We start from the raw sequence: 16733 nt of genomic DNA on the forward strand, positions 1-16733 counted from the left end.
TCTCGAACACACACCTCCAGTTGGGTGTGGGATTCGTCATCGTCATATGCTCATTTCGGGTCCTCCATCATAAATACGTTTATTATGCCATTTGACTTCTGGCCATTGTTTGTTGCGTGTGTCAGCCTGCGGCAGGAAACAAAACAAACCGAAACGGACCGCACCGAACCAAGCCAAGCCAAACCGAGAGCAACAAGAGGGGCACACGGCGTATACGCAATTTCCGTGCTGCCTCCATTATGCTGCCGCTTTTGTTGCTCGTGTCAATTGCTTTTGTCCGTCCGCTTGTTTATGATTATGTGTCTTTTCCTTGCAATTGTTGCCCGTGCAACTTGGCTTAATGGCGGGACATGAAGATGCTTCCGCCTCATTCCGGACATTGCTTAAGCTGGGTCGGCAATTAAATCTCTGTCCACCGATACAAAATAATCCAAACTTTGCATACTTTTTGTTTGAAGTTTTAATGGCAGTTTTCAAGTTTCGGTGCTCAGCTCGTTGGAGTTTATTTGGCGCTCGAAACTAAGCACTCTGTTGCTCAAGGATGTGCAGCACTCACTCATAGTGCCACTCACTCATTTACCCACCCACCTCTCTCTTTCGGAGGGAGTAAGTATCTACCCACCCCGAGGACGATTGAGCGCAGGATGCGCGTGCGTTTGCAACAGCTGGCTTTCCTGCTCAGCCAGCGGCCTAAGGTTCAAAAACCTTGTGTTTGGTTCAGCACTCGCAAACATTTGGCCACTCACCAAGCTACACTGAACGCATTGCTGGGTGTTCTTACCCAAAAGTATTATTCTGTCCAAAGAAGAATGTTACAATGACGGATATGCGCGAGTAGGTAGATCGTTGCGAACCGAGTTAGGATAGGTCTGGAAATTAACTTAGGCATCCGAACATATACCGAGAATTACTTTGAAAAACGATGTACCTAATTAAGAAACACATAATTAGGTTGAAAAATCTTAATATAATGTTAGTTTATGACCATTTTATAAAAACAAGACAATCTTTTTAGATTTGTTTCATAACGTAATTTACATTTGCTAGATTTTTCCAAATTTAAATTCTTTCAGCTAATTTTATTTATTTTAATTTAATATAGTATGATTTATTATTAAATGCCTGTGACTCACAAACTATCGATAGGCATCGGTATTTTGTTTTACATTGAATACAGCGCCATTACTTACATCTACAACTGTGTTCTTTTTTGGTACTTCTGGTTATACATGTATATTACATTAAAAAACCTACGTGTTAGAAATGTTTGTAACTACTCGATTATGTATTTAAATGAGAAAGATCTTTTTATAAAATATAACAAAATTAATTTTTATTTATTTATCTTTGACTAAACTAATCGGGATTCCTTCATAAAATTCGATCTGAAAAGAGACAGCCCTATGAATCAGTATAACCTAGTGGCCTCTCTCGAAAACTGACGATTATTTGTCTCCTTCTAGATATTTCCATTTTACACTAATCAACCAACATTGTTCCTTATAATATTTAATATTATTATATGTAATATTTTAGTAATAGCTGTTAAGGGAATTATTTGAAAGTGCTTTTGTCTAAAATAATGTATGTAATCAATTATGTTTATAATGTCACTAAAGTATCTCAGTTTCGGCATTTGTTGATTGTGATGCTATTCCAATTAAAAAGTGGTGGAGCAGTTAAAAAAAAACAGAACACAGAATATTGCTGAAACAGGAAGTTCTCAACCATTGTATGTATGTATGCCTATAAAAAATCGGTTAGTCTGCGCAGTAGTTTCTGGAACACAATAGAACAATCCAAATGTGTGTGTTTAACCGGCTTACCAACCTTTCCCATGAAATAAGGGTAGATTTGTGGCACAGTGATGTAGACACTCGTGAGAAACCGGGCAGGCACGAATCCGATATACATACATATACCTATAGTGTACTCATTCCAACCCCAGAGACAGGCAGACACGAGAGACAGGCAGATGTTTCACGAAGCCAGCGGATTGGTATAAATAGAGCTGCCTCACATGGGGCACGTCACTCTCAATGGAAAAGTGTTCAAGTGCAGTCAGAGTGAAGCTGAAAGAAAAACCAACAACCAGTTAAAAATAGTACAAAGAAATTTTCTCTCTTGCGATCTGCAAGCAGTAGCTGTATCCGAAAATGGAAATGTGTAAAAATTGTGTCCCAGCAGACGAGCAGCAGTGCGATTATTGCAAAATGCAAGGGCAAGGGCCCACGTAGTATTTTTCCACGTCGGGCATTATTTGCTCTCGAGTTGGAAACAAAGAAGTCAGACTGCAAGCCCACTGGAAAAATGTGATTAGTCATCAGTTTTGCTGGTCAGCGTCGGGGAATTTCGCAATGCGGCAAACAGTTTTCTCGAATTTGGCTAGAAAGTGATCCACTAGGCAGTCTGAGGCAGTTATCCAGGATGTCAGGACGTGCAGTACTCTGTGTCGAATGGCGATGGCCCTGACCTGCGGATTTTGAAAGATTGGGATAGGAAGCCAGGTATACATACACAGCAACGAATGCAGCGTGTTCTATATTCTTAATTCGTAAGCCCAACCTATGTTTAAGACGTAGTTTATAACCATATGTAGCGAAACACGTTTTTAAACGTCGCATCAAAGCCATTTATTCTGCAGCCTTTGCAATTTCATCATGTTGCGTAATCGCGAATTGTAAATGTTTCCCTACTATTTTACATTGTATGTATACATATATCTGTATCCAAGTCACAAATGCTCGAACTATTCTCGTCCGCAACCCCCCCGGATCGAACGGCCACCAACTGCCTCGCTCTCTTTATAAACAGCGTACTCATACGCCCCGTTTACAATCGCCTCTCTACCATTCGGGTATACACATTTTATATATATAATATATATACACACACTTAAAGTGTACAACGGCAGCTGCGCACCGAGCTCTTTACTTGCCTTTCCTCAGTTTTGCTTCCCGATACTTATATATGTATGTATGTACATATATGTGAAAGGTGTTTTTCAGCGGAAATGTCGGCAGCCTGACTTTGTCCCATCACGTCTCTGTCGCTTCTTTTGGCTATTTAATCTACATAGATCCTAGTCGACTTAACATTTATCTAGCTGTTAATCTTATTTGTAACCATCTCTATATGCTACCTGCCATACCACTTAACCAAGCAATATGTATTTCTTTCTCTAAACTTTATAGTTGGGCGTTGAAAGTTGATATCGATATCGATCCGTGAAAAGTCGATACCCTGCGCAAGCATGGGGCGGCATATGGGTGCTGAAAGTGCACTCGGCCCGATCCAGATTGCAGCGTTATTCAAAAGCTGAGTCTGCGACCGTGACTGAGATCATATGCGTATATATATCTAATGTCCGGGGTCGTGGGCCAGCCAGGGTGCTCAATTCGGTCAGATTGATTGTGCGGATTGTGTTATAGGAACACTGGTGTATCGACTTCTCTGCTCCACTATGGGTGAAGGATACCCTACCGAAAAGGCCTTCTGTCGCTTACTATCACCGAACAAGTTCCGTAACGGGCAGACATACGTAAACGTGGCAGCACATTCCGTTCAATGACACATCGTCTCTGGATTAGTAATTAAACCAACGAGCACGAATATACCCTGCCAGTTGGTTGTAAATATTAATTTTGTTCTTTTGTTCAGTTATAAAATCAATACGGAAGACATTTCCACACCAACCATTTGTCACTTATGTTCTTAAATACCTGAAACTGTTTTAATTTTTGTTCTTCTACACTTCACAAATTAAGAATTAACTGTACTGATGTAAGTGTACCTGTTGAAGCACAACAAAAATAGAAAAAATGAAAAATTATTAACAAAAGAGCTCTATACTAGAAAAGCCACAGAAGAAGTGAATAAAAAATTCCAAAATTCAACAAATAAATCTCGAAACATTTGCTCGTGATATTTTTATTTCAAGAAAAGATCCGATTTCAGTTGTACCATCTAGCTTAAATGTAGCGTTGAAAGAATACTCCTAGTCCCTCGGAGGAAGGGCCCTTTATCAAGATGCCAATAGCGTTCGTCTCATACACAAATTACTCAGACGTTCTCAAACCAAGTCGAAAAATCTGACAAAGTGTCTACAATTGAGGAAAGGGCTATTGATCTCATTTGAGCTCTAAAAGTTTGTATTGGAACAAGATTGAAGGTTTAAAATCAGCTGAAAAGTACGTATAAATATTCCGCTCTATTTTTCTCCACATTTATAGGACTTCAAAACTATATTTATTGGACAAGTCAACGGAAGTTCTTTTGTTTGGAGTTCGCCAATGACATACACCGTTACACTTATTGATTCTTATTGATTATAAATGATTCGATGTACTCAAATTAATGTACTAAAGCAATAAATACAGGCGAGTCGTGTTGGAGAAGAGAACTGCTGAAATAACTATATAAGCATAACATTTAGAAAATTTAAGGATCTAAATTACAAAACGGTGTACTTTCAATAAACCATTCTGATCTTTGGAAGGTACATTACCATTTAAATCTGCAATGAAAAATTGTATTCATTACAAGGTATAATACTTTTTATACCACAATAACATTAAAAATTCAAAAAAGGTAGCCCATATATTATCTTTCGGAACCGCTTAGCCTAATGGTCAAGTAAACTAAAATTTATATACAATAATTTATTTACATAGGTAGTGTACGATATCCATATAACTGTCTTCAATAAATCGAGTTATTTTGAAACTCTAAAAGAACTTGTAAGGTCGGACCTAAAGGTCAACTTAATAGGTAGGTATAGAACTTAAGGTAAAATCAACTCAAAATTGTAAAATCCATATAGGTAGGATATTCACGATACTTCAGCAACTACAACATAAACCACAAAAATATGAACCCTTCAATAATAGGTATGATTTATCTCTATTACCCCAAACATTATCTCAACCTAATAGGTAGGTATAGAACTTAAGGTAAAATTAACTCAAAATTGTAAAATCCATATAGGTAGGGTGTGATATTAATCGGTTCCCATTCACGATATCGTTTCATACTCAACTAAAAAATAAAAAACTTGAAAGGTAGGGTTTATAAAGCATACTTATTAACTTAATAGGTAGGAATTGAACATACACTGTTTTTATATGGTATACTTCGGCAACTACAACATAAGCCACAATAATATGAACCCTTCAATATTAGGTATGGACTTAATAGGTAGGAATTAAACTTACACTGTTTTTATATGGTATACTTCAGCAACTACAACATAAGCCACAAAAATATGAACCCTTCAATAATACATAGGTATAATTTAACTCGATTACCCCAAACATAATCAGTCGAACAGGCTTAGCCTTTTGGAAAAATCTACTCAAACTTGTAAAATCCATATAGGTAGGGGTGATATTAAACTGTTCCTATACTTCAGCAACTACAACATAAACCACATAAATATGAACCCTACATTAATATGTATAATTTATCTCTACTACCCCAAATATAATCAGTCGAAAAGGCTTAGCCTCTTGGTAAAATCTACTCAATATTGTAAAATCCATATAGGTAGGGGTGATATTAAACTGTTCCCATTCACGATCGAGTTTCATAATCAACTACAAAATAAGAAAAACTTAAAAGGTAGGATTTATAAAGAATTCTAATTGACTTAATAGGTAGGAATTGAACTTACGTTGTTTTTATATGGTATACGTCGGCAACTACAACATAAGCCACAATAATATGAACCCTTCAATATTAGGTATGATTTATCTCTATTACCCCAAACAATATCAGTCGAAAAGGCTTAGCCTCTTTGTAAAATCATCTCAAAATTGTAAAATCCATATAGGTAGGGGTGATATTAAACTGTTCCCATTCACGATCGCGTTTCATAATCAACTACAAAATAAAAAAACTTTAAAGGTAGGGTTTATAAAGCATACTTATTAACTTAATAGGTAGGAATTGAACTTACGCTGTTTTTTATATGGTATACGTCGGCAACTACAACATAAGCCACAATGATATGAACCCTTCAATATTAGGTATGATTTATCTCTATTACCCCAAACAATATCAGTCGAAAAGGCTTATCCTCTTGGTAAAATCAACTCAACATTGTAAAATCCATATAGGTAGGGGTGATATTAAACTGTTCCCATTCACGATCGCGTTTCATAATCAACTACAAAATAAAAAAACTTTAAAGGTAGGGTACTTATTAACTTAATAGGTAGGAATTGAACATACACTGTTTTTATATGGTATACTTCGGCAACTGCAACATAAACCACAATAATATGAACCCTTCAATATTAGGTATGGACTTAATAGGTAGGAATTAAACTTACACTGTTTTTATATGGTATACTTCAGCAACTACAACATAAGCCACAAAAATATGAACCCTTCGATAATACATAGGTTTAATTTAACCCGATTACCCCAAACATAATCAGTCGAAAAGTCTTAGCCTTTTGGAAAAATCTACTCAAACTTGTAAAATTCCTATAGGAAGGGGTGATATTAAACTGTTCCCATTCACGATCGCGTTTCATAATCAACTACAAAATAAAAAAAACTTGAAAGGTAGGATTTATAAAGAATTCTAATTGACTTAATAGGTAGGAATTGAACTTACGCTGTTTTTTATATGGTATACGTCGGCAACTACAACATAAGCCACAATAATATGAACCCTTCAATATTAGGTATGATTTATCTCTATTACCCCAAACAATATCAGTCGAAAAGGCTTAGCCTCTTGGTAAAATCAACTCAAAATTGTAAAATCCATATAGGTAGGGGTGATATTAAACTGTTCCCATTCACGATACTTTAGCAACTACAACATAAACCACTAAAATATGAACCCTTCAATAATAGGTATAATTTAACTGGACTACCCCAAACATAATCAGTCGAAAAGTCTTAGCCTCTTGGTAAAATCTACTCAAAATTGTAAAATCCATATAGGTAGGGGTGTTATTAAACTGTTCCCATTCACGATACTTTAGCAACTACAACATAAACCACTAAAATATGAACCCTTCAATAATAGGTATAATTTAACTGGACTACCCCAAACATAATCAGTCGAAAAGTCTTAGCCTCTTGGTAAAATCTACTCAAAATTGTAAAATCCATATAGGTAGGGGTGTTATTAAACTGTTCCCATTCACGATCGCGTTTCATAATCAACTACAAAATAAAAAAAACTTGAAAGGTAGGATTTAAAAGAATTCTAATTGACTTAATAGGTAGGAATTAACTTACGCTGTTTTTTATATGGTATACGTCGGCAACTACAACATAAGCCACAATAATATGAACCCTTCAATATTAGGTATGATTTATCTCTATTACCCAAACAATATCAGTCGAAAAGGCTTAGCCTCTTGGTAAAATCAACTCAAAATTGTAAAATCCATATAGGTAGGGGTGATATTAAACTGTTCCCATTCACGATACTTTAGCAACTACAACATAAACACTAAAATATGAACCCTTCAATAATAGGTATAATTTAACTGGACTACCCCAAACAATATCAGTCGAAAAGGCTTAGCCTCTTGGTAAAATCAACTCAAAATTGTAAAATCCATATAGGTAGGGGTGATATTAAACTGTTCCCATTCACTATACTTTAGCAACTACAACATAAACCACAATAATATGAACCCTTCAATATTAGGTATGATTTATCTCTATTACCCCAAACATTATCAGTCGAAAAGGCTAAGTCTCTTGGTAAAATCAACTCAAAATTGTAAAATCCATATAGGTAGGGGTGTTATTAAACTGTTCCCATTCACGATACTTTAGCAACTACAACATAAACCACTAAAATATGAACCCTTCAATAATAGGTATAATTTAACTGGACTACCCCAAACATAATCAGTCGAAAAGTCTTAGCCTCTTGGTAAAATCTACTCAAAATTTTAAAATCCATATAGGTAGGGGTGTTATTAAACTGTTCCCATTGACGATCGCGTTTCATAATCAACTACAAAATAAGAAAAACTTAAAAGGTAGGATTTAAAAAGAATTCTAATTGACTTAATAGGTAGGAATTGAACTTACGCTGTTTTTTATATGGTATACGTCGGCAACTACAACATAAGCCACAATAATATGAACCCTTCAATATTAGGTATGATTTATCTCTATTACCCCAAACAATATCAGTCGAAAAGGCTTAGCCTCTTGGTAAAATCAACTCAAAATTGTAAAATCCATATAGGTAGGGGTGATATTAAACTGTTCCCATTCACGATACTTTAGCAACTACAACATAAACCACTAAAATATGAACCCTTCAATAATAGGTATAATTTAACTGGACTACCCCAAACATAATCAGTCGAAAAGTCTTAGCCTCTTGGTAAAATCTACTCAAATTGTAAAATCCATATAGGTAGGGGTGTTATTAAACTGTTCCCATTCACGATACTTTAGCAACTACAACATAAACCACTAAAATATGAACCCTTCAATAATAGGTATAATTTAACTGGACTACCCCAAACATAATCAGTCGAAAAGTCTTAGCCTCTTGGTAAAATCTACTCAAAATTGTAAAATCCATATAGGTAGGGGTGTTATTAAACTGTTCCCATTCACGATCGCGTTTCATAATCAACTACAAAATAAGAAAAACTTAAAAGATAGGATTTAAAAAGAATTCTAATTGACTTAATAGGTAGGAATTGAACTTACGCTGTTTTTTATATGGTATACGTCGGCAACTACAACATAAGCCACAATAATATGAACCCTTCAATATTAGGTATGATTTATCTCTCTTACCCCAAACAATATCAGTCGAAAAGGCTTAGCCTCTTGGTAAAATCAACTCAAAATTGTAAAATCCATATAGGTAGGGGTGATATTAAACTGTTCCCATTCACTATACTTTAGCAACTACAACATAAACCACAATAATATGAACCCTTCAATATTAGGTATGATTTATCTCTATTACCCCAAACACTATCAGTCGAAAAGGCTGTCTCTTGGTAAAATCAACTCAAAATTGTAAAATCCATATAGGTAGGGGTGATATTAAACTGTTCCCATTCACGATACTTTAGCAACTACAACATAAACCACTAAAATATGAACCCTTCAATAATAGGTATAATTTAACTGGACTACCCCAAACATAATCAGTCGAAAAGTCTTAGCCTCTTGGTAAAATCTACTCAAAATTTTAAAATCCATATAGGTAGGGGTGTTATTAAACTGTTCCCATTGACGATCGCGTTTCATAATCAACTACAAAATAAGAAAAACTTAAAAGGTAGGATTTAAAAAGAATTCTAATTGACTTAATAGGTAGGAATTGAACTTACGCTGTTTTTTATATGGTATACGTCGGCAACTACAACATAAGCCACAATAATATGAACCCTTCAATATTAGGTATGATTTATCTCTATTACCCCAAACAATATCAGTCGAAAAGGCTTAGCCTCTTGGTAAAATCAACTCAAAATTGTAAAATCCATATAGGTAGGGGTGATATTAAACTGTTCCCATTCACGATACTTTAGCAACTACAACATAAACCACTAAAATATGAACCCTTCAATAATAGGTATAATTTAACTGGACTACCCCAAACATAATCAGTCTAAAAGGCTTAGCCTCTTGGTAAAATCATCTCAAAATTGTAAAATCCATATAGGTAGGGGTGATATTAAACTGTTCCGATTTACGATACTTTAGCAACTACAACATAAACCACTAAAATATGAACCCTTCAATAATAGGTATAATTTAACTGGACTACCCCAAACATAATCAGTCGAAAAGTCTTAGCCTCTTGGTAAAATCTACTCAAAATTGTAAAATCCATATAGGTAGGGGTGATATTAAACTGTTCCCATTCACTATACTTTAGCAACTACAACATAAACCACAATAATATGAACCCTTCAATATTAGGTATGATTTATCTCTATTACCCCAAACATAATCAGTCGAAAAGTCTTAGCCTCTTGGTAAAATCAACTCAAAATTGTAAAATCCATATAGGTAGGGGTGATATTAAACTGTTCCCATTCACTATACTTTAGCAACTACAACATAAACCACAATAATATGAACCCTTCAATATTAGGTATGATTTATCTCTATTACCCCAAACAATATAAGTCGAAAAGGCTTAGCCTCTTGGTAAAATCAACTCAAAATTGTAAAATCCATATAGGTAGGGGTGATATTAAACTGTTCCCATTCACTATACTTTAGAAACTACAACATAAACCACAATAATATGAACCCTTCAATATTAGGTATGATTTATCTCTATAACCCCAAACAATATCAGTCGAAAAGGCTTAGCCTCTTGGTAAAATCTACTCAAAATTGTAAAATCCATATAGGTAGGGGTGATATTAAACTGTTCCCATTGACGATCGCGTTTCATAATCAACTACAAAATAAGAAAAACTTAAAAGGTAGGATTTAAAAAGAATTCTAATTGACTTAATAGGTAGGAATTGAACTTACGCTGTTTTTTATATGGTATACGTCGGCAACTACAACATAAGCCACAATAATATGAACCCTTCAATATTAGGTATGATTTATCTCTATTACCCCAAACAATATCAGTCGAAAAGGCTTAGCCTCTTGGTAAAATCAACTCAAAATTGTAAAATCCATATAGGTAGGGGTGATATTAAACTGTTCCCATTCACGATACTTTAGCAACTACAACATAAACCACTAAAATATGAACCCTTCAATAATAGGTATAATTTAACTGGACTACCCCAAACATAATCAGTCTAAAAGGCTTAGCCTCTTGGTAAAATCATCTCAAAATTGTAAAATCCATATAGGTAGGGGTGATATTAAACTGTTCCGATTCACGATACTTTAGCAACTACAACATAAACCACTAAAATATGAACCCTTCAATAATAGGTATAATTTAACGGGACTACCCCAAACATAATAAGTCGAAAAGTCTTAGCCTCTTGGTAAAATCTACTCAAAATTGTAAAATCCATATAGGTAGGGGTGATATTAAACTGTTCCCATTCACTATACTTTAGCAACTACAACATAAACCACAATAATATGAACCCTTCAATATAAGGTATGATTTATCTCTATTACCCCAAACATAATCAGTCGAAAAGTCTTAGCCTCTTGGTAAAATCAACTCAAAATTGTAAAATACATATAGGTAGGGGTGATATTAAACTGTTCCCATTCACTATACTTTAGCAACTACAACATAAACCACAATAATATGAACCCTTCAATATTAGGTATGATTTATCTCTATTACCCCAAACAATATAAGTCGAAAGGCTTAGCTCTTGGTAAAATCAACTCAAAATTGTAAAATCCATATAGGTAGGGGTGATATTAAACTGTTCCCATTCACTATACTTTAGAAACTACAACATAAACCACAATAATATGAACCCTTCAATATTAGGTATGATTTATCTCTATTACCCCAAACAATATCAGTCGAAAAGGCTTAGCCTCTTGGTAAAATCTACTCAAAATTTTAAAATCCATATAGGTAGGGGTGTTATTAAACTGTTCCCATTCACTATACTTTAGCAACTACAACATAAACCACAATAATATGAACCCTTCAATATTAGGTATGATTTATCTCTATTACCCCAAACAATATCAGTCGAAAAGGCTTAGCCTCTTGGTAAAATCAACTCAAAATTGTAAAATCCATATAGGTAGGGGTGTTATTAAACTGTTCCCATTCACTATACTTTAGCAACTACAACATAAACCACAATAATATGAACCCTTCAATATTAGGTATGATTTATCTCTATTACCCCAAACAATATCAGTCGAAAAGGCTTAGCCTCTTGGTAAAATCAACTCAAAATTGTAAAATCCATATAGGTAGGGGTGATATTAAACTGTTCCCATTCACTATACTTTAGAAACTACAACATAAACCACAATAATATGAACCCTTCAATATTAGGTATGATTTATCTCTATTACCCCAAACAATATCAGTCGAAAAGGCTTAGCCTCTTGGTAAAATCTACTCAAAATTGTAAAATCCATATAGGTAGGGGTGTTATTAAACTGTTCCCATTCACTATACTTTAGCAACTACAACATAAACCACAATAATATGAACCCTTCAATATTAGGTATGATTTATCTCTATTACCCCAAACATTATCAGTCGAAAAGGCTGTCTCTTGGTAAAATCAACTCAAAATTGCAAAATCCATATAGGTAGGTAGGGGTGATATTAAACTGTTCCCATTCACGATACTTTAGCAACTACAACATAAACCACTAAAATATGAACCCTTCAATAATAGGTATAATTTAACTGGACTACCCCAAACATAATCAGTCGAAAAGGCTTAGCCTCTTGGTAAAATCATCTCCAAATTGTAAAATCCATATAGGTAGGGGTGATATTAAACTGTTCCGATTCACGATACTTTAGCAACTACAAAATAAACCACAATAATATGAACCCTTCAATGATAGGTATAATTTATCTCTATTACCCCAAACATTATCAGTCGAAAAGGCTTAGCCTCTTGGTAAAATCAACTCAAAATTGTAAAATCCATATAGGTAGGGGTGATATTAAACTGTTCCCATTCACGATACTTTAGAAACTACAACATAAACCACAATAATATGAACCCTTCAATATTAGGTATGATTTATCTCTATTACCCCAAACATTATCAGTCGAATAGGCTGACTCTTGGTAAAATCAACTCAAAATTGTAAAATCCATATAGGTAGGGGTGATATTAAACTGTTCCCATTCACGATACTTTAGCAACTACAACATAAACCACAATAATATGAACCCTTCAATATTAGGTATAATTTATCTCTATTACCCCAAACATTATCAGTCGAAAAGGCTTAGCCTCTTGGTAAAATCAACTCAAAATTGTAAAATCCATATAGGTAGGGGTGATACTAAACTGTTCCCATTCACGATCGCGTTTCATAATCAACTACAAAATAAAAAAAACTTGAAAGGTAGGATTTATAAAGAATTCTAATTGACTTAATAGGTAGGAATTGAACTTACGCTGTTTATATATGGTATACTTTAGCAACTACCACATAAACCACAATAATATGAACCCTTCAATATTAGGTATGATTTATCTCTATTACCCCAAACAATATCAGTCGAAAAGGCTTAGCCTCTTGGTAAAATCAACTCAAAATTGTAAAATCCATATAGGTAGGGGTGATATTAAACTGTTCCCATTCACTATACTTTAGAAACTACACCATAAACCACAATAATATGAACCCTTCAATATTAGGTATGATTTATCTCTATTACCCCAAACATTATCAGTCGAAAAGGCTGTCTCTTGGTAAAATCAACTCAAAATTGCAAAATCCATATAGGTAGGGGTGATATTAAACTGTTCCCATTCACGATACTTTAGCAACTACAACATAAACCACTAAAATATGAACCCTTCAATAATAGGTATAATTTAACTGGACTACCCCAAACATAATCAGTCGAAAAGGCTTAGCCTCTTGGTAAAATCATCTCAAATCACGATCGCGTTTCATAATCAACTACAAAATAAAAAAAAACATGAAAGGTAGGATTTATAAAGAATTCTAATTGACTTAATAGGTAGGAATTGAACTTACGCTGTTTTTTATATGGTATACGTCGGCAACTACAACATAAGCCACAATAATATGAACCCTTCAATATTAGGTATGATTTATCTCTATTACCCCAAACAATATCAGTCGAAAAGGCTTAGCCTCTTGGTAAAATCAACTAAAAATTGTAAAATCCATATAGGTAGGGGTGATATTAAACTGTTCCCATTCACTATACTTTAGCAACTACAACATAAACCACAATAATATGAACCCTTCAATGATAGGTATAATTTATCTCTATTACCCCAAACATTATCAGTCGAAAAGGCTTAGCCTCTTGGTAAAATCAACTCAAAATTGTAAAATCCATATAGGTAGGGGTGATATTAAACTGTTCCCATTCATTATACTTTAGCAACTAAAACATAAACCACAATAATATGAACCCTTCAATATTAGGTATGATTTATCTCAATTACCCCAAACATTATCAGTCGAAAAGGCTGTCTCTTGGTAAAATCAACTCAAAATTGTAAAATCCATATAGGTAGGGGTGATATTAAACTGTTCCCATTCACGATACTTTAGCAACTACAACATAAACCACTAAAATATGAGCCCTTCAATAATAGGTATTATTTAACTGGACTACCCCAAACATAATCAGTCGAAAAGGCTTAGCCTCTTGGTAAAGGCTTAGCCTCTTGGTAAAATCATCTCAAAATTGTAAAATCCATATAGGTAGGGGTGATATTAAACTGTTCCGATTCAGGATACTTTAGCAACTACAAAATAAACCACAATAATATGAACCCTTCAATGATAGGTATAATTTATCTCTATTACCCCAAACATTATCAGTCGAAAAGGCTAAGTCTCTTGGTAAAATCAACTCAAAATTGTAAAATCCATATAGGTAGGGGTGATATTAAACTGTTCCCATTCACGATACTTTAGCAACTACAACATAAACCACTAAAATATGAACCCTTCAATAATAGGTATAATTTAACTGGACTACCCCAAACATAATCAGTCGAAAAGTCTTAGCCTCTTGGTAAAATTTACTCAAAATTGTAAAATCCATATAGGTAGGGGTGTTATTAAACTGTTCCCATTGACGATCGCGTTTCATAATCAACTACAAAATAAGAAAAACTTAAAAGGTAGGATTTAAAAAGAATTCTAATTGACTTAATAGGTAGGAATTGAACTTACGCTGTTTTTTATATGGTATACGTCGGCAACTACAACATAAGCCACAATAATATGAACCCTTCAATATTAGGTATGATTTATCTCTATTACCCCAAACAATATCAGTCGAAAAGGCTTAGCCTCTTGGTAAAATCAACTCAAAATTGTAAAATCCATATAGGTAGGGGTGATATTAAACTGTTCCCATTCACGATCGCGTTTCATAATCAACTACAAAATAAAAAAACTTTAAAGGTAGGATTTATAAAGAATTCTAATTGACTTAATAGGTAGGAATTAAAATTACACTGTTTTTATATGGTATACTTCAGCAACTACAACATAAGCCACAAAAATATGAACCCTTCAATATTAAGTATGATTTATCTCTATTACCCCAAACATTATCAGTCGAAAAGGCTAAGTCTCTTGGTAAAATCAACTCAAAATTGTAAAATCCATATAGGTAGGGGTGATATTAAACTGTTCCCATTCACGATACTTTAGCAACTACAACATAAACCACTAAAATATGAACCCTTCAATAATAGGTATAATTTAACTGGACTACCCCAAACATAATCAGTCAAAAAGTCTTAGCCTCTTGGTAAAATTTACTCAAAATTGTAAAATCCATATAGGTAGGGGTGTTATTAAACTGTTCCCATTGACGATCGCGTTTCATAATCAACTACAAAATAAGAAAAACTTAAAAGGTAGGATTTAAAAAGAATTCTAATTGACTTAATAGGTAGGAATTGAACTTACGCTGTTTTTTATATGGTATACGTCGGCAACTACAACATAAGCCACAATAATATGAACCCTTCAATATTAGGTATGATTTATCTCTATTACCCCAAACAATATCAGTCGAAAAGGCTTAGCCTCTTGGTAAAATCAACTCAAAATTGTAAAATCCATATAGGTAGGGGTGATATTAAACTGTTCCCATTCTCGATCGCGTTTCATAATCAACTACAAAATAAAAAAAACTTGAAAGGTAGGATTTATAAAGAATTCTAATTGACTTAATAGGTAGGAATTGAACTTACGCTGTTTATATATGGTATACTTTAGCAACTACAACATAAACCACAATAATATGAACCCTTCAATATTAAGTATGATTTATCTCTATTACCCCAAACATTATCAGTCGAAAAGGCTAAGTCTCTTGGTAAAATCAACTCAAAATTGTAAAATCCATATAGGTAGGGGTGATATTAAACTGTTCCCATTCACGATACTTTAGCAACTACAACATAAACCACTAAAATATGAACCCTTCAATAATAGGTATAATTTAACTGGACTACCCCAAACATAATCAGTCAAAAAGTCTTAGCCTCTTGGTAAAATTTACTCAAAATTGTAAAATCCATATAGGTAGGGGTGTTATTAAACTGTTCCCATTCACGATCGCGTTTCATAATCAACTACAAAATAAGAAAAACTTAAAAGGTAGGATTTAAAAAGAATTCTAATTGACTTAATAGGTAGGAATTGAACTTACGCTGTTTTTTATATGGTATACGTCGGCAACTACAACATAAGCCACAATAATATGAACCCTTCAATATTAGGTATGATTTATCTCTATTACCCCAAACAATATCAGTCGAAAAGGCTTAGCCTCTTGGTAAAATCAACTCAAAATTGTAAAATCCATATAGGTAGGGGTGATATTAAACTGTTCCCATTCACGATCGCGTTTCATAATCAACTACAAAATAAAAAAACTTTAAAGGTAGGGTTTATAAAGCATACTTATTAACTTAATAGGTGGGAATTGCACATACACTGTTTTTATATGGTATACTTCGGCAACTACAACCTAAAACACAATAATATGAACCCTTCAATATTAGGTATGGACTTAATAGGTAGGAATTAAAATTACACTGTTTTTATATGGTATACTT

The 16733-nt window shown here is 33.9% G+C and overlaps 2 long non-coding RNA genes across 2 annotated transcripts; both read left to right on the forward strand.

Moving 5' to 3' along the window:
• Positions 1–1968: 1968 nt before the first annotated feature.
• LOC120452637 lies at positions 1969–3925 on the forward strand. The gene is made up of 2 exons (XR_005616488.2): positions 1969–2507; positions 3195–3925. It is a non-coding gene; the product is annotated as an uncharacterized LOC120452637 (long non-coding RNA).
• A 2314-nt stretch (positions 3926–6239) lies between these two features.
• Positions 6240–15074, forward strand: LOC120451454. Its single transcript, XR_005616386.2, has 6 exons — positions 6240–6957; positions 7941–8227; positions 8402–9498; positions 12236–12933; positions 13811–13985; positions 14703–15074. It is a non-coding gene; the product is annotated as an uncharacterized LOC120451454 (long non-coding RNA).
• The last annotated feature ends 1659 nt before the right edge of the window (positions 15075–16733 follow it).

Source organism: Drosophila santomea, chromosome 3R, assembly GCF_016746245.2.
Source record: "Drosophila santomea strain STO CAGO 1482 chromosome 3R, Prin_Dsan_1.1, whole genome shotgun sequence".
NCBI classification, from domain to species: Eukaryota; Metazoa; Arthropoda; class Insecta; order Diptera; family Drosophilidae; genus Drosophila; species Drosophila santomea.